The sequence below is a fragment of the Vespa crabro genome, chromosome 7, assembly GCF_910589235.1.
Source record: "Vespa crabro chromosome 7, iyVesCrab1.2, whole genome shotgun sequence".
In the NCBI taxonomy this organism is placed as follows: Eukaryota; Metazoa; Arthropoda; class Insecta; order Hymenoptera; family Vespidae; genus Vespa; species Vespa crabro.
The window spans coordinates 2,044,265-2,065,000 of record NC_060961.1 but is presented as its reverse complement, the minus strand read 5'-3'; the positions used below and the strand labels follow the sequence as shown (position 1 = coordinate 2,065,000).

Here is a 20,736-nt window from a genome sequence, read left to right as displayed (position 1 = left end):
TATGCAATGCATTTAGAGCAGCTTCGCCAGCAATATTAATTTTCCTCTTGTTCGCTCGGCGAGTCCGGGTTGCATTCGGGGTGTCAGTGGGTTAATTAAATCTCGATTCTCTTCCCTAGTTTGGAATCGGGGAAGGAAAGAGGCTCGTTTTGAAAGAGAGAAAAAGAGAAAGTGGAAAGGGTAGAACGCGATCGGAAATAGGATCGACAAAGAGCCAGGAAATAAACGAGACACATCATCAATTGTATCATTATAAAAGAGGAAATGTCATGCAATTAATTGAATTGTACGAACACAAATGCATTCGTATTCTTCCATTATGATGAAGGTTTTTACTTACGTACACGTATATAGTCCGATTCTAGAAAAGTAAAAGTTAATTAGGAAATTAAATAATGAGTCTCAATTAAAGCTCGAACTCATTGAAATATTTGTCGTTGATCGTTCGTTTTCCAATGGCCAACTATCTTTAACGTTGCTCGAGCTTATTTTCATCGAATTATCGTTGATCGATTATCGTTATAATCGCCAATCGAGGATAGAGATTATTGGTCCGCTTTTCCTCGACTTATTCCACCAATTCAAGGGGGACTTGGAAATTTTGTAAATTATCGCATGCACGTGGCAATGGAAGCTCGTTACGAGCTTGCAAAGGTTAGGTGTGTGGTGGATACCGAAGAGAGTGAGGAATATCGAAGAGAAAGAGAGAGAGAGAGAGAGAGATTCTAGGACAAGAGAAAGAGAAGAGTGGGGAAGGGTGCAAATCGTCAGGATCGGTTGCATTCAGGGTGCGACACCCATTCAATTAACCGTCGGCAAAGTGAGTACTCACTCCCTACGGTTTACAGTGAAATATTCGGGCTTCTTTACCGTCCCACATATCACCCACTGCCTCACCAGTTCCCACATAACGCGCGGTAACACATATTACGCTCTCGTGAGTTATAAATTGGATCACGTTACTGCATTATTCATGATCCAGAAGAACGTCAAAGACGTTTGATTCATTTCATATCCAAGAACGGTAGGCAGGAACGGCAAGGAAAGCGGTACCTCCAAGATTCCCACCTGACCAACGTCATCTCTTCGTCCTTTTGAGTCTTCCTTCTCTATCTCTTTTCTCTCTCTCTCTCTCTCTCTCTCTCTCTCTCTCTCTCTTGCTCTTTATTTCTCCCTTTTTCATTTTATGTATCTATCAACAAGATGCATTATCGATTGAAATCATTAAAAGTTTATTCCAATATTTCTATAATTTAAATTAAACATTATTGAATTATTACTACGATAAAATAAACGATATCAGAAAGTTTACGTTTCATTTGATCGTTTCAATATTTAATTCTCCATTTAATTACGTCAACATTTTTTGTATTCCATTTTAATTCGTTCGTTCGGCAAAGATTCACGATTTTCTGTTTCCGAGATGTGTCATGGGTTTACTCAGGACGTAGAAACTTTTCCCCTCGGTATGGTTCCAAGCCGTACACCGAGAATTATGGCCGTTCTTTCGGAGGTGTTTACACCAAATGTAGATTTTAGCCAGCTGCATGGCCGCTTTAGTCGGAGACACTTTATCGCCATCTTCCCAGGTGCACTCGACGAGCCTTTCTGAAAGCAGAAAAAAACGTCGCATGAGAGAGAGAGAGAGAGAGAGAGAGAGAGAGAGAGAGAGAATGAAAGAAAGAAAGAAAAAGAAGTCATTTCAACGATAAACCGCGAGGGAGGATGCTTGTGAGACGATTTAATGCGCCTAAATATTTTTACGTTTTCTTATGAAAGATCACGGTATATAAATATTAAAGTATAAAACAATTTAATAATAATGTTAGGCAAATTTTTCAAACGTATTCTCCTATCTCAAGAGTTTTTAGTTTTATCAATTTGTATGTTTAACTTTGGTCACCAGATTTACGTATATATACACAAATTCTCGCACGCGCGCGCGCACACGCATACATACACATATATGTAAGTATGTATATTTACGTATGTAACTATATACGTACACATATTCAGTCAACCTACAAGGCGACTTTCCCATTTCCACTTGGAAGTCTCCAGTGAAATAGGAAGATCGAAAGATTTGACCCGACGGAAAAACGTCGACGAGGCACCAATCATGGCTCGATAAAAGTTCGAAATCCCAGAGCATTCGCCATCCGGGAGTCGGAACTTTTCGACATTCGCTCGTCGGCAGAAAACTCATCCTTGTTTCCAACTATAAGCTCACGCATTTCCAGAATTGAATCGCGAAAATCTTACCGATATCGGCTTTTGCTGAAGGGAATCTGGATCTCGTCGATTCGAAAATAAAAACTGGCCTTCTTGAAACAGGATGGGAAAAATATTCTATAGATAATACGTGAAAGAGAAATAACGCACAATAATATTGGATATTTTTGTATTAAGACAAATTTCAAATTAAAATATTACGAACTTTTTTTTATCGTAGCACGTTCTTTCTTTTTTTTTTTTTTCTTTTTTTTGAATTTCGACTAAATAATAAATATAAATGACTTGATTTTCTTTTTTCTTTCTTTTTTTTTTTTTTTCTTTATTAAAGAAACGTATTTCCACGAGTAGAGAAAAGTAAAATTACATTACATTATTCTTTCGATATATGAGCGAGTAAAAGTCTCTTTGTGTTGGGAAGTAAGAGAGTTCGAAATGTAATACTCGAACAATGAAGGCGGCATAACTCGTGGCTTTTAAAACATGTTAATTCATATAAAAAGCAGAGTCGTGAAATAAAAGTTAAAAAAGGTACGAGCTTCCTTCTTCCTTTTTCTTATCCTTTCTCTTTAGTAAACGTGCTTACTTAAGTCGTATCGTGCAATTCGTGACACGGATACGCCGATTCATGTTAATTTCTCTTTCTCTCTCTCTCTCTCTATCTCTCTCTCTCTCATAAACATATATACACATACACAAACACACACAAACACATACAAATACACTCTTCGTGCCATTATATAGAGACGGTAACGTTAATTTGCATTAATTATTTCTCAGTGTTGTAGCGCTAACGAAGACGTTGCGTGCGACCATCTCGTCTTCAGTTTCTCCAAGTTCTCTTCTCTTTATTCCATCTCTTCCTTTCTTTGTATTTCATGCAGCCGCTATTAATTCGAAGCTCTTTGAACTCGCTTACACGTTCTACGTTCCCGCGAGTGGTTCGAATAAAAGAACGTTAATTCCGGTGGCACGAAAGAGATGATCTATCTGATGACCAAACGTAATTAAGATCTGTCAGAATAGATAATAAGGTATTAATTAATCCTTTGAATGAAATCGTAATTATTAGATAATAACGTATATAGGTAAAAAAAACATATGTTTTCGAGATATCGATAAATCGATCTTATTATATCAATATTATCTGAGAACGTAAATAAAAAGAGGACATTTTTCCCTTTATAATGGTTTTCGTTTCAAGTCTCTACGACTTTTCGTTGCGGAGATATAATCCTTTATATATTTTCATTCATAATTTTCTAGTACAGCTGATCGTAGTAATAGTAATAGTAGTAGTACTACTTCCGAGAAATTATGTAGGTCAGTGGGTCAAAATAAAGATGTTTTACTTAAATCGAAATATCTCCGGAACTATAAGTCGTAGAGACTTCAAACAAAGAACGTTTTTAAGAGTATTTTTTTTTCTCCATTTTATAACATATTACTAAAAATTATTAAACAATTTTTTATAAACAATTTTTTATAAATAATTTTTTTTTAATTCATTTAAAAAGAATACACGATTGAAGAATAAGTCGTCATACACACATATATATATATTTTTTTTTTTTTTTTCATTGAAAACTATAATAGTAGTAGTAAACATTACAACTTTTATGCACTGCGTAACGTTCACGTGCTTTTATCGTATACAATGTTATGCCAAATTTATGGAAACGTTTGCAGTATGGCTTCCTTTACATAGAAAATGTTATAAAGCGTTGATAGAATCGAACTATGTTACATCTTGTTTATACGTGCATAATATGTATATAGATGCACAGATACATATGCGTCGATACAGGCAACGTTCTCATTGATCCAATGTGAAATGGTGCAGTATTGAAAACGTTCGCTTCACGAAAATCATTTTACAAAATTAAATCGACATGCCGGCACGAACGTTCGTTACTCAAAATTCGTGGTAAAATCAATCCTTTTACTACCTTTATCCCCATCCTCTTTATCGTAATGTTATAATTTTTAATCGGTACAACGAATACATTAACTAACAGAATCGATTAATTCTTTTTTTTTTTTTTTTGGTTATTTTAGTTGAAACTCAAGAAATAATTTCATTTCATCTCATAGTACTCGACCTATTATATCGAAAAACGAAGCAAGATGAAAATCGAGGTCGCCTTATAATACATTGTTACACGACAATGGCGTCCGTTGGCGAACTTGTAATGAAATGAGCCACTTTACGAAATCTCATAACACGTTTCCGTACTCTTCTTCGGTAAGGGAGTAAATTAAGCCGCGAAACTTCCGCGCACTTAACCTAACAGGATAATTGCGTGATGATGATGATGATGATGATGATGTATCTCGAAAGAAAGAAAGAGAGAATAAAAGAAAATAAAAAAGTGGTGCCCAAGAGTCGCGTGGAAAACGCGCGAGATTTTAAACTATTTTAATCTGTAATTAAATATCGTTATATACCGAAATCATTTTCTTTTTTTTTTTTTTTTTAATTCTAAATACTATTTGTTGGAAGAATTTCTTAAGAAAAAAATTGTATAAAAGAAATTAAACGTAAATCAAATCATATGTATGATATAGATAAAGATCGATTTAAAGCGATATGAAAGAGAATGTTGCAAAGAACGATAGACTTTAAGAGTGAATATTAAGAAAATTATGAGTTTTTAAATGAATGAATTTTGTTTAATAACAGAAAAAAATTCGTCAGAAGAGTCAAAGTGTAGGAAATTAAAATGAAAAGGGTCCGAGCGTACCCCTATTAAAAGTATATTTTAAGTTATAACTTTAATCATAATATTTTAATTAAATTATTTCAATTTACAAAATGAATTTATCAGACAGAAATAAGATCTCATATTTTTTACAATGTGTTAATTGTTATTAAACATATCGTTATTTCTATTATATTTTGTTAGCAACATACTTATAAACATATAAATGTAATTATATGATCGATGTAAGAAATTATATCTGAAAAAATGAGATTTTTTAATTTCATCACATTTCTTTCGTTCTATTAATATTATCCTATCCAGTGATATTATGGTATAGCTAATTGAATGAAAAACAAATTTAATTAATTAGTGCATATAAAGGGATCGCATTAGTGAAATTGATGTAAATATCGCAGGTCTTCTTGATTACTATATTTCGGCATTCATCATATCGCACATCGCGATTCATAATTGACTAAATCGCAATCCAACGATATAAATATAGAACGAGGCTATATTCATTCGTTGATACGTAATTTATATCTCGTAGAACGTAGGTAGGTATACTATGTATATATAATATGTATATATATATATACCCATATGTATATATATATATATACATACATATATATATATATATATATACATATATACATACAGAGGGATTCCCGTGTTACCGAGATTCACGAGGATTAACCAAAAAGTTATCGGAGTGCGGAAACTGTGCTTTTATCCCGACATGTCAAACAGGTCGCTCCAACGGTTGACCTACTCTACTACTTCGTCGAAACACGATTATATCTGTGCTTTAATTTCGCTCTTGCGCAGCTGTCACGCTCGCGATCCTTCTTCTTTTAATTTTCTGCAAAGAAGACAATCCTAGCGTACATATACATCTAGGACAAAGAAGAAAATATATAAAAAAGAAAAAAGGAGAAAGAGAAAAGAAGAAAGAAGAAGGAGAACGAGAGAAAGGAAAAAAAAAATCATCGGTATTGCAATTTTCACTGAAATAAACTCTAGAGTATTTTCTTTTTTAATCATAAAATATGCGCTAGTATTTTAATAAAATATTATTAAAAAAAAAAAGAAAAGTAAATAGAAAAAAAAAGGAAAGAAAGAAAAAAGAGACGAAAGAAGAAAGACAAATATATTAATACTAACTTATAAGCGTGACAGCTAAAATACACATATGAAGTTGTAGTATTATGTATATTGAATGTCATTATAGATAACATCGTTATTACGATATATTAGGATGAGTTATCGATTTAACAAACAATAAATTATCTCACATATTAGATCTATTTTCCAGAGACATGGTTGATGAATTAAGTTATACGCATACGACGTATATGATGTATATGTATATGCTTGCATACACATTCACGAAAAACGAAGTATTTTCAAGTATAGTCACCTGTGCATCAAGTTTGATCGATCAAGTTTCTTGTATACATATATTCATGCGCTTGCGGATAGGAAAGCTTCCGAGAACTCGAAAGAATCTGAAAATCTTCTTTTTCCGTGTCATCCAAGGAATCCAACAAAAGGAAACGCCCAGTAAAAGACATATTTTATTTTTTCTTCTTTCTCTACCTTTTTCCTTCTCTCCAATAGAAAGCGTTATTTTCTCGACTACAATGACGTATCGAACGTTTTATATAGCGCATCGCAACGCATCATCGTCCATCTATCTTATTTAACTTCGAAATCCGGATAGACGTCGTGCACGATTTAACGATTTACTTTTTTCTATTTCTCTTTTTCTCTCTCTCTCTCTCTCTCTCTCTCTGTTTCTTTTCATTTTTTATTTATTTCCCTTTTATTTCATTTTTCTAGATTTCTCACTATAAACCTAGCGCAAAGTGACTCGAGTAAGGGGGAAAAGATTTTTATTTGCCAACGTTTATCAAAAAAAAAAAAAAAAAAAAAAAAAAAAAAAAAAAAAAAAAAAAAAAACATTCCAACGATTGATTATGTTTCTTCTGTCTTTTATATATTTTAAATATGAAGAAATACAGAGACTATACGATATTCAAATATTCAGTTCATTTTCAATGTGTTAGCTCGAAATAATATCAAATAAATATCATTCATATTCATTTCGGTATTTTTAAAGGTTAACTGTAAACGAACAAGATAAATCATTAATAAAGAAATTGAATAACACTTCGAGTACGTCGATTGTGGACACGTTCATTGACTTAAATGTCAATATTACTTTCAAATAAATTTTCTGGAACATCGATGGCACGTCTCCCTTTATTCAAATTCTTTCTCTCAAAAGAATGAGAAGGAAGGAAGAAATCCCGCTATTGGTTGAGTAAAAACAGAAAGAGAGAGAGAGAGAGAGAGAGAGAGAGAGAGAGAGAGAGAGAAAGATGGAAGAATTGGTATATGAACGATGTAAAGCAGCATCACTTTGTAGTACGAAAAAAGAATTACGAATATCTATAGATATACATACACGCAATATACACACACGCACGCACGCACACACACACACACACACACATATATATATATATATTCGAGCGGAAAGAATTTTTTACGTTAACCTGAATGCTCGACTCCTTTCGCGATCACTTCCCATAGTTTATTGGCTGCCTTTACCGATAAGCCAAACGAGAGTCATTGAATCGGGTCAAAGGCAGAGCTACAGACAACCTTTGAACTCCCGTTCGACTTGTTGTCCGCGCGTCAATTCCCTCGACTCGATTGATCGTTGCTTAACAAAGCGCGTTCTACCGTGCATCGTCGTGTTCTACATACGTACATACCTTCACATACCTATATACGTTAACGCATTGTCTACGTATACATATGAAATATGTGAATATATATATATATATATATATATATATATATATATATATATATATATATATAAACGGAAATTTGCTTTTTATTTTATCATAACGTCAGAGCTTCCATTCGAGTGTTTTTCAATCAAAATCATTTTCTGTCTCTCTTCTTCTCTTTCTCTTTCTTTTTCTCTTTCTTTCTCTCTTTATATTTGTCCGCTCCCCCCCCCCAATCTCCTTCACTTTCTTTCTCTCTCTCTTTCTCTGTCTGTCTCTTTTTTATCTATCTATCTCTCTTCACTTTCACCGGAAATAATTTATTCGCCACGTGAGAATCGAGATATTGGCTGTTGCAGTTGAATCGCCATAGAAGAATCGGCAGTCGAGCGTGGCTGATATGATTTTTGCAGAGAAAGAGAAAAAGGAGGAGAGAGAGAGAGAGAGAGAGAGAGAAAGAGAGCGATGATCGTCGATGGCCGATAAAATCGACTTACCAAGTCAGCAGATTGTAATAAATTTTATTGGAACATCCAGTCGTCGGCCCATTTCGCCAGTTTATTTTTTCTCCGTCCCAACGAATTTTCCCGAGAGTGAACGTGCGAACGATGTAAACGAAGCGAGGAATCTTTCGTTCGATGGAAGGTAAATCTCATCTCGTTACGAGACAGCTTATCGTTTTTCTCTCTCGTCGATGAACACATTTATGATTTTTCTTTTTTTTTCTTTTTTATTTTTTCTTTATTTTTTCACATGTCGATAACATTTTCATTCTGTGTTTCATGCAAATCGAAATAACGAGAAAAATGGAAAGCTTATATATATATATATATATATATATATACATAAAAAAAAAAAAAATAGAAGAATAGAAAGTAGAAAAACGATTTTTTCTTTTTTTTATATACAATATACACACATATATATATATATATATATATATATATATATATATATATATATATATCGAATAATGCATTTCGCGGATATGCAGAGAACGCTTATTAATTATCAAATTATTGATACGTTGAACCTGTTGTTGGTCATAAATTATTTGCTTTCGTTTTACGAAAGATAAAGGTATTGGTGTGACCTCGTAATTATCCGATTACCTACAATCTGGAAAAGGGGACAACGTTGTTTCAAATAAATGCGAAATCGCCCTAAACGAAATGCGAAAATTGTAAATTCAGTCGACAAGATAACGAGCCACAATAATTGTCCTTTAAGCGTGCCAATTGTTTATGAACATTGTCCGACCTTTTTATTTTTCCTTTTATCTTTGTATTCTTCTTTATTGGATTCTCTTTTCGAGTAAACCTAATGAATTCAGACAAGAAGGGAAGAATTCTAAGTAAGAAGGATACAAGAAAGAGAAATAGAGACAGATAGGCAGAGAGAGAGAGAGAGAGAGAGAGAGAGAGAGAGAGAGAATGTGAGAGAGATAAAGAGAGAGAGAGAGAGCAGAGTCTCGTAATCGGAACCGAGAAGTTTCCGGTAAAATCCAACGTTGATTAAAGCCGTTTCCTCGCGAATGAGGGAATAAATAGGGCAGCGTGACCCTCGAGAGCTGCATTGCAGCTCGCGAGCATTGTCTGGGGGAACGGCGTCGACAGAAATATAAAGCAAGATTGTTAGTAGCGGTACCATTAACGGTGGTTCAGTGAAAGCATTTAGAGGCTTGTGATTTTTCAACGAAGCTTTTTCAAAAAGGCAGAGAGAGAGAGAGAGAAAGAGAGAATGAGTATGTGTAACATAAAAACAAAATAGACAGAACTTACTGAATCTTATTAATTTATGAATGAATCATCTGCAAGAATTTTCATTCTCCGTTGATTTTAGTTCCTTCTTTATTCTTTTCTTTTTTTCTCCTTTTTTTTCCAATTAAATTAAATCAACTTTTGAATTAAGAATATTATTTTATTAAACGGTACATACGATAAAGAGAACGAAGTGTTACCTTCCGGTTTTTACCGAAAGCTTAAACTTTGAGTATTTTCAGAAACAAATGAGTTTTCCTTAACTCCTTCGGCATAGTTCTGCAGATGCAAATACATTGCTAAAGTGTTTAACACGTTACGGTATTTAAACGAGAAAATGAAGGAAAGAAAAAATAAGAGAAAATAAAAAAAGGATGAGTTTGCAAATAGACGCGCAAATTTCTTTCTCTCTCTCACTCTCTCTCTCTCTCTCTCTCTCTCTCTCTCTCTCTCTCTCTCTATTTCTATCTCTAGTATATGTTGAAAACTATTCTTTTAAAAGTATAATATGTTCAAAGTGCCCAGAACGGTTCTTTTTTTTTCTTTTTAACTTTTTTCGTAAAATATCGATAAACGATGTTTGTGCTTACTTTTTTAAACATTTCAGTCAAAGTATCATATAGTTACACACACACACACACATATACATACACACAAATATACATATATATGTATATATATATAAATTGTTAAGATATTTTCTGAAGTATTAGAAATCTATTGGGAAAATTGTATTATCGAGAAAATTATTATCCCTATCGATCGCGTTATCCCTTTCTATGGTATTCAAACGATACAGCTACTTCGATATAACTATTTAAGCTGGAAGCAATATTGATCTTCCGATAGTTTAGATACAGAACACTTGACTCTTACTGTGCGGTGCTTTGTCTATAAATCGTCTCTCGTACGTGCCATAGGAGTCTGTTGGTGTGTTCACCGTCTGGCTATCGACTACCGACTACTCCACTTTCTACTATATCCTACACCTTTTACGAACGATACTGTCGTTTACGACTCGCATTACGTGTGTATTCTATTCCTGTACTGTGATTTGTTCGAATGTCGACCTATAGCACGTATCCTACGGCTTGGGCCCTTACAAGAATCCAAATTCTTGTTTTAGTACAATCGAAAAACCAGCAGACTCCAAGAGAAAAGGCTCTACGTAGTGGATTGGACGTTTCAAATTTTAATCTCGGCTATCGTTACAAGCATAGAATACAAATTTTTCTTATTAAAGAGAGAAAGAGATAGATAGATAGAGAGAGAGAGAGAGAGAGAGAGAGAGAGAGAGAGAGAGAATGTGTGTTTACGTGTGCACTGAGTGTTCCGAAAAAAAAAAAAAAAAAAAAAAAAAGATTAATATACTCGTTTAAACACGATTACATTTATGTAGATTATAAAAAAGTTTACGTAACATAAATTTATAGATAAATGTTACGTGCCAGGATTTAAGAGTAACCAGAATATGTAATATAAGTTCATCCTCGAATACAATGGATAACACCGAGATTAATATTTGTTGAAATATGTAATTTATTGTATATCTCTAAGTAGCAGTAAAATAGAAGATTTCTAAGAGTTAAGAAGAAGATACTAAATGCAGTTAGATAGAAAGTTAAAATCTATTTCTTGTTGGTTTTTGAAAAACCAACGATTATAGGAAACTTATATGAGAGAGAAAAATGAATAAAAGAAAGACTTATAAGAGAGAGATTTTATTGAGAGATATTATTGAAAAATGATTTTGTAGTATAGTAATAACTAAGTTCAATGATCTTACAATAATATGTACAGTAGTTATAATAATAATGATGATGATAATAATAATGACGTGGAGTCTAACGTAACGATAAACAATTTTCTGTATTAGAATTTCTTTCTCTCTCCCTCTTCCTCTCTTTCTCGTATGTATCGCTGGAAAAGGATAGAATTAGTACAGGTATAAGTTAATATAGACAGATAAAGAGAAATCTCGAAGAAGATTAGGCATGACACGATTCGATACCGGATAAACTGGCTGGTGTTGAAACTTCGTTGATGTCCCGGCTGTCGCATGTTCTCGATGTATCGTTCGATCGAGAGTGTGCCAGAAGCATCGAAGTACTTTGCAAAGCCTCGTTACAAGCAAACAGCCTCTACCCATCCTCTATATCTGATCATCCCTAATTACTTTCTCCTTCCATGATCGCGTATCGATCTACATTCGTTCTTTTTAAATAATTTCTAAACGCTACTAATACCAAAAATGTCAAAATCTTCTATACAATTTAATTTTTCACACTTTCTATTCGTTTCTTTCTTTTTAATCTCTCATCAAAATTTTAACATCGGCCTGACGGACAAACCGATAAAATCCTCCCTTAAAAATCAGAAAAATTGTAATTCAGGATTTTCATCGGTGCGCTGACTTCAATCGACCGCTTTGCAATACCTTTTCTGTTAATCTTCAATCTCGATTCGTATGGAAATCGTGGCTAGTCGATATTTTTCAAAAGGAACATTAATTTCATCGAATGGTTCAATACCATCGAAGTAACGAATTGCTTGGGAAAATTCAATTTTTAACAACGAAAATATTTTTCTATTACTACTACTACTACTACTACTACTACTACTACTACTACTACTATTACTACTATTACTATTACTATTACTACTACGTTTACTTTATTTTAAAATATATATATTTCTTTGAATTAAATTCTGAATTTCTTTGAAATTCTTCAAAGAAATGATTGGAATTGACATAGAGAATCGAAGTTATATCTTTATTTCCAGACAACCGCAAGATATCGTTTCGCGTCCTCGTTACCGGTAATTAACTTGTCCGATGCAATTACGAACTTTCGCGGTCAAAACGAGCTCACCCTGGTTTTAACCGCCAGTATGGCAGCCTCGTGTTAAACGTATTACCGGCGAGGAATTCACTCAATTTACGGGTGTCACCTAATTAATGTCAGGATGCAGGTATAATTTCATTTATTCGCGATTATCGCCAACGGCCAACGATAAGCCTGAAAATCGTTCTATCGTCGGACGCAACAGATGAAACGTAACTCTTTTTCGAAAATATACATCTTATTAACGCCTTGAAAATAAAATGAACGAGAAAGAGATAGATAGATAGATAGATAGATAGATAGATAGATAGAGAGAGAGAGAGAGAGAGAGAGAGAGAGAAAGACAGAGAAAGAAAGATAATGAATTATTTTTCGTTCTCGTTTAATCCGAACTCGTTTAATACGTTGATAAGAAGAGATCATCTCACGTTTGTTATTCTTTTTCTTCGCTTGCAAATGAAATTACAGGAATGAATCGAAAAGCTCGTGGAGCATCGTAATGAGAGTTACACGGAATCGAAGGTACTTCCTAGTTAATTAACTTCTTAGAGAAGAGGGGTGAGTTGAAAGAGGATAGAGGGGCAGATTCGCTTAAGTACCTAAAGGTTAAGCAAGAGAGACGGTAGCCTGTTAAGTTGTAGACCGTAGGGCCAGGTAGGGGCGAAGAGTGGGGTGAAGTGAACGCGAGTTACCTTTCTTATGGCTGGTATTAGGATCGAGCACCATTCATGGCGAACCCACGATCACCGTTCCGGGGTAAGGAAGTTTAGACGCTTCACTCTCTCTCTCTCTCTCTCTCTCTTTCTCTTCCGTGGTAGAAAATAGGGAGGGAGTAATACAGTTCTGAGCTTCCAGGGAGTACTCCAAAATGGGAGATGTTTGAAATTACCTTGCTTGAAAGAGGCTGAATTCCTTGAGAAACGATTTGGTTTTAGTAATAGTAGGAGATTAATGGAAAACGTCGACGTTTTTCTTAAAGATCTGACAAATTTCCAATGCAATTTTAATTTAAAGTCAGATTCGCATCTAAATATTTTAATATTTATCTCTTAATAATTAATCCCGCCAATTATTATTTATTTTTATTAAACAAAACAACGAACGAACAAAAAAATAAATGATATCGTCGATGAAAAACAATTTACGTGCGATCTCGTTTGATCGTTACGAAAAAGAAAAAAAAAAAAAAAAGAAAAAAAGAAAAGAGAGAAAGAGAAAAAGAAAAAAAAGGAAGAAAATTAGTAATAAAAGAAAGAAAGAAATGAATCAATTTAATTAAAATATCGTTTTCTATTTGACACGATGCAACGGAACGCGTGATTTTTATCAAATGAAAATCAATGTATCACTGGTGTATATCACTCTATGATAAAATTTTTCTTACTGGGTATATAACGATCTGAAAAGGATTAATTATTCGGGAAATGAGAAAAGAAGAAGAAAGAGGAGAAAAGAGAAAAGTTCAGATTCAAAGAGAAAGATCGTGCCCTGCGGGAACCATCCCGGAAAGTGTCCAGCATTGCGAGAAGTACACAGACCTGAAAGATTCCCGACGGTGAAATACCGCAGGCAGGCAAGACACGGGGATAGTACTATTTTAAGTAATCTCGTCTTTCATGTTAATTACGTAGGGACCAAGAGTCATACTCAACTTTGCACGAGTATTTGTTTTTGTAACTCGTTCTTGTACTTTTTCGCCTCTGGCTTTCATTTTCTATCTTTCTCACTTTCTCTCGAGTTAAATAGGTCATTATGTTTAACCCCAACCAGTATCTCTCTCTCTTTCTCTCTCTCGCTCTCTTTCTTTCCCTCTCTCTCTCTCTCTCTCTCTCTCTCTCTCTCTCTCTCTTTCTCTTTCTCTCTCATTCTCGTTTACGCTCAAAATCGTCATTTTCATAGGGATTGCTTAAAAGCTTTTGCTAATTCATTATAATACGAAAGCTCGTTAAACGCTCGTACGTTTTATCTCATTTTACATTAAGTCACTTATCAAATTTCAAATAATTCTAATTTCTTTATTTTCTTACTCCTTTAATCTTCTTTCTCTCTTCTCTAATGCATATATATATATATATATATATATAAATTATTGTACCAATAATAATATACCTTCGCGTACTAGCGACAAAAATCTTTTCATTTTAATACTGTTCAAAAGAAAATAAACATTCTCCTAGGCTCACGTTATGATTAATCCTCTTAAAGGAAAAAGAAATGTCATTGTAGGTTATCTCACGAAGAAAATATTTCATTTAAAAGCATTTCATTCGTCCACATATTCTTGAATCCTGTTTAGGTGATGATAGGAGGAGCTTATTTGTTGTTGCTAGAGCGTTTACCCTTGGGACAGTTTACAAACGTCGCATTTGCGGCCAAGCACTCTTCGCGTACGGAACGTTCGCGCTATACCACACAAACGTAGTTAGAAGATCCAACAATATGTTTTACGAAACACCTTTAAACGCATTAAAATACTACAGGTGACGATTATATATATACACACACACACACACACACACACACATATATATATATATATATATATATATATATATATTTATTTGTGAGTAAATAAATTGGTTTTTAAATCAATCAAATTAATTGACATTTAATTATTTTCTATTATAGTTCATATTACATCATATTGAAACAAGGACATTGACAAAATTCTCGTGAAAGCTGATATCTTTTGGATATAAGTAATAACAAGATCATAATAAAGTAACGTGAAGTCAGAAGCGAAACTCGGTGGAGTTGGTAGACGAGTCTGTAAGAGAGATTAATGATCTCGAAGCGGATAGCTTTACACAAGGATAAAATATATACGTAAGTATTATATGTACTAGGCTATATAAATACATATTTACATGTATGAATATATATATATATATATATATATATATATATATATATATATTCAATGTAATCTCTCGATTCATGCAAGGTCAACCATCGAAGAAAAATGATAGTACATTGAAAAAGATCTTTCAGTAAAGTAGACTTATGTGCTTCGTCGATTGTTTCTGTTTAATCGCCTTTTACACGCCCGTTTATGTTCTTTCACGATTAAATGATCTCTAGTTTAATCTTCAATTCTATTCTCGTTGATAGTAAAAAGGGAAATAAATAATTACTTCGTTAAAGTGAAAGAGAGAGAGAGAGAGAGAGAGAGAATCGACTGAGAGCTTTGAAAAATTAATACGAAATTCAAGTTTTAGAGAGTCCAACGTTTCGAAAGTACTTTTATATTTGTATCTTGTGTGCACACGTAGACGTGATAGAAGGCTTGAAAAAGTTTCATTCGTTGGTTTCGTTCCTCTTGAAGGAAGAACAGTTGAAAGTTTATACGAGCATTAGAAAATAAACGTAGGATAGAATAGGACTGGACCTTCCTTCGAATAGTAGATAAGAAACATGAAAAACATTTTCAAAATACTTATATACAATTCCATATTTATTTTTCATTTCAACGAATAGATACTTGAAAATATTTTTAATATCATCGTTATTACATCGGGAATATATTTACGCAATCGTAAAAAAATCTTTTATTTCTTTGTCTTCTCTTCTCTTTTCTTTTTTTCTTTTTTGTTTTCTTTTTCTTTTTTTTTTTTTTTTCGTTAAACCGAATTTAATATATTTACTTTCTTATTTGAATTTTTTTCTTCTCGTTATCGGAAAACAATATCAGAAGTAATACTTTTTCTGATTGAATATTTCGAAATAGTGAAAAAGATCCATCCAATTACTAATGTACATACTTCGCAATTATTCTCGTTCCTCGGTATATGATCGAAATTTTAATTCGATTCAGGGGATCCGATTGGTTACAGACAGATTCCGAAGGATAAAGATCTTACGCGTGACAAATAATACACATTATACAAAGAGAAATAAAAAGAAAAAAAAAAAAAAAAAAAAAAAAAAAATAGAATCAGATATAAGTACAGATAGTGTTTGTACATTAGGTCTAACGACGTAATGACATGCCTTTTGTTGCTAAATTTTTATCGAGAATTCCGAGTAGGAACGTTCGATAATGAGGCGTCGTCGAACTCAAAGATTAAACTGAAAGATAAATTGAAACAATGACGAACGGTTTATAAACAGATAACGCTCACACTATAACTACAGCTACGACGAAACATTAGAAACGAGGTTTCTCTCTCTCTCTCTCTCTCTCTCTCTCTCTCTCTCTCTCTCTCTCTCTCTCTCTCTCTTTCTCTCTTTCTCTGTACCTCTCTTGTGTTAGAATAATTTGTGAGTTGATTCTATAGTCATAACGGATAGCTGGACGTGATACGATTTATGTTTCCATTATTGCACACGTTTATGCTTTCACATGATTGTAGAATCAGAAATTCATTTGAAGTCATTCGAAAGGAAATACAATGTGAATATTTGAGCCGATTAAACCCTCTTAAGATTTAACGTTCGAACGGAGATTCAAACTTATCCGATAATTTTTGCGAGGCAAATTAAAAAAAAAAAAAAAAGGGAGAGAGGGAGAGGGAGAAATATTGATTAAGGCGCAAATATATCGACGCGTGTCGAATCGTTAATCTTGTTTCTACGAAAGAAAACGAATTTACCCGAGCACCTTTCGTACTTTGCGAAGTCTTATAAAAGGATCCTAGCAGCAAGGATCTTAATGAAGACTTACTTGAAGACATTTCGAAAGAGAAAGAGAAAGAGAGAGAGAAAGGGAGAGAAAGAGAGAGAGAGAGAGAGAGAGAGAGAGAGAGAGAGAAAGAGAAGGAACAAGTCCTACCTTTGTCCTTGCCGTATAAAAAGATAAGTTTTCTGCAATTAATCTTCAAATTCCGTATGGCCAACGACGGAAGAAAAGAAAGCATAGCAAGAGGTCAGTTTTCTTTATTCCTTGAGGCTCGTGAAATTAATGAGGGCTGGAACTAAGAGGGTCGATGATCTCTCAACCTTTCTCTCTCCCTCTCTTACACTATTTATATATATATATATATATATATATATATATATATATATGTATCTATCTATCTACCTATTTTTCTCTATCTATCCAACAAATCTAACCATTTTCAATAATAGAAAGGATCGCAGTAAGAGAAAAGATATATCGATATATCGAGAAACGAGGAATCGCGTTTATCTTCTAGACGCGTCGATCGAATCGATCGGTCAAGGATATTTGAACGTTCAGTGGAAAACGATGGACAGGCTCGATCCAAACGTCTAAATGAATAAGTTAGTATAGTCGAGGGTTGAGACGAGAGGAACAAATGAGTCAAGTGTAATGCTGCGAACGTTCTAGCGATTTATAGCAACATGAACTCACTACTAGAGTAAAAGAGAAAGAGAGAATGAGAGAGAGAGAGAGAGAGAGAGAGAGACAGACAGAAACAAGGAGAGAGAGAGAGAGAGGGAGAGAGAGAGAGAGACAAACAGACAGAAACAGGGAAAGATAGAGAGAGAGAGAGAGAGGAAGAGTTCGTATATTTCGACAGAGTTCTGTTCAAACCGACTTTGTTGTTATATAGAGAAAGATAGGAGATGGAGAGGTTGAACAACGGTTCTCCCAAATGGCGTAGGTAGTTTCGGCTCTTTCAGTCTCAAACGTCTCTTGTATTAGTGAGATGTGAATCGCCAGAGCAATCTCCTGTTTGCCTCTTACAGATCGAACTTTACCATATACGTCTTTGTTACTTGTACTTATGGAGATAATATTCTCTTCTATTACACAAGGTGAATCAATAAATATATACCTACATTCATTGATATATATATTCCATTCATATATATATATATATATATATATATATATATATATTTATACATCATTTCATTCGAATGATTTAATCTTTCCTTACAATTTAAGTGATTATATAGTATATTTGTTTTCCATTTTCTTTATGTTATTATTTGATTCGAAGAAAAACTGGAACAGTTCGTTTGTCGTCTAAGAGAGCATAGAAATGTATGTCTCTCTGCTGAGGACGCTAATTGCGAACGATTACGAGAGAGAAAAGTTGATGAAGGGAAAAAAAACAAAAGATAGAGAAAGAGGAAGAAATAGAGGTAGAGAGAGAGGTAAAGAGAGAGAGAGAGAGAGAGAGAGAGAGAGAAAGAGAGTTGAAAGTATGTTCGCAAAAAGCTACGATACAATGGCACTTAACGCAGAAGGCTTCCTGAAAATCGATACTAACAGTCCGCCTTTCCTATATCGATCTCTCTCTCTCTCTCTCTCTCTCTCTCTGTCCCTTTCTCTCTTGTTTGTTTGTTCGTTCGTTCGTTCACTCGTTTCCAGTCGCGTCTGGCCAAACTCGAATTTGCCGTTCGAATCCTCTGGTACCAAATAACTCTAGTGTCGTCATTGTCATTACCTCGCTTGCTTGTACTCGTACGAATAGCTTTAGCGGCAAAGTTAAAATATATTTTTCGAAATATGATCACTGGGAGCGCATAAATTTGTATACTATGGTTGATTTAATTTATACCATTAATTAATTCTCGGTCGGTGCACGATACCAAACCAACGATCGGTTGCCAAACGTTTGAATCGTGAATTTTGTTTAATTGATAAGCGAGATAAACTGAGCCTACAATCATATGGCTGTAACAATTTAAATAAAATAATACATCCTCCTATATATATATACATGTATATGTATATTTGTGCATTTGTACAATCAATCTATCTCTGCTGAATGTAGATTTACATGAATATATTTAACATATTCAATAACATATTCAATATATTCAATGAAACTCCATCTTAAAAGACGATTCAATCTATTATAAATAGTTTTCAATAATATTCGAAATGATTATCTGTATGTAAAACCATATTTCAAATTACACCGTAATCATTCCGTAATTTAACAAAGTTTGATTATAGTTCTATTGCGACAGGAATTAGAATTAAATTCGATAGATTTAATTAAGTATCTATATATCGAAAGATCGAGTCGATGATCATATGTTACGAATTTTGTCAGTAATAACCTTTCCGGAAGTCGAATGCGATTGGAAATGATTCGGCGAACTCTAAACGAATATGACTAAGATACTTCGAGATGGGGAAGTCCTGATGAGCCAAGTTTGGAAAGTTGACTTCGGCTCTTCGGCGAAATTCAATCTCGAAAAGTACTATTTAATTTGATCGCCTTCTAAGCGGATTTTAGCAGATCGATGACTTTCGATCTATCTTTATTTCCTTTATTAAATGGAATAGCGATCACTAATGAACTCGAACTTTGAAAATGTACATGAAAAGAAAAATATTTCGCGTGACTTCTGAAATCAAAGAATGAAACATCTGCTTTTCGTAAAAACTTTTTGCTACATACATGCATGTACGAGAAATATATAATCATATATATATATATATATATACATATACATATATTCGTATAGACGACGACAACTCGTAGTAGGTTGAACTCGTAGCAAAGCTGGCATTGTTTCTGTACATCTTTGAACTGAAATACGAATCGAGCAAATGCAAAACGTCACGCGTTGTACACCATCGTTGTCCAATACGATATGTTCTCGAAAAGCAGGTTCTTTCAAAGGAAAAATGCAAAGCAGAGCTTTTTCATATTTTTCTAAATAAAGAAGTAAAGAAAGAAAGAGAGAAATGCATAGTTTTTGTCATCCACCAAAACTCACTATACTCGTTTGATTCGGCGATTCTCGAAATAATTCGTCGTCATATCTTTCTCTCTCTCTCTCTCTCTCTCTTTCTCTCTCTGTCATTTGGAATAAAAAAGTTTATCATTTTTCTTTATGCTTGACGAATAATAAATCGACAAAACAAAATTTAATTTTTACGATACTGTTAAACAATATCTGATCTTAGTAAGTGAATTATATTTATTAGAGTTTCTTCAATTTTGATAAGACATTTATCGACGGATAATAATAAATAATTAATAATTGCAAAGTATAAAAAATTCGTAGCGCTACTTAATCGTACGTTAATTTTATTTTCGTGAGATAATATATAAAGGTCTATGAGGATGCATTTTCAAGAATAACTTGTACTATCGCTATCTCTTGTCGTCGTGCGAAAGCTCAAAAGGGATTCGCAGCTTATGCTCGCGTCTCATGATAATCTTGCATTCTGTATATAAGAAAGAAAAAAAAAAAAAAGGAAAGGAACCTTCAGAATAGTATAATCTTGTATTATATGTGCGTCATAGAGCTTACTTTACTAAAGAAAGAGAAAGAGAAAGAGACAGAGAGAGAGAGAGAGAGAGAGAGAGAGAGAGATAGAGAGAGAGAGATAGAGAAATCAAGATAAAGAGAAGAAAGAGAAAGAGATAGAGAAAGAGATCAAGGCAAAGAGAAAAAAAAAAGAGAGAGAGAGAGAGTATTTAAAGCTATCCTCTCGTGGTATTAACTTTTC

General features: G+C 33.7%; 1 protein-coding gene across 5 annotated transcripts in view; it reads left to right on the top strand.

Moving 5' to 3' along the window:
* LOC124425776 (tyrosine-protein phosphatase 99A) overlaps positions 1-20,736 on the top strand; it is a 339,523-nt gene that overhangs the window by 213,428 nt on the left and 105,359 nt on the right. The gene's annotated exons all lie outside the window — the stretch shown is intronic.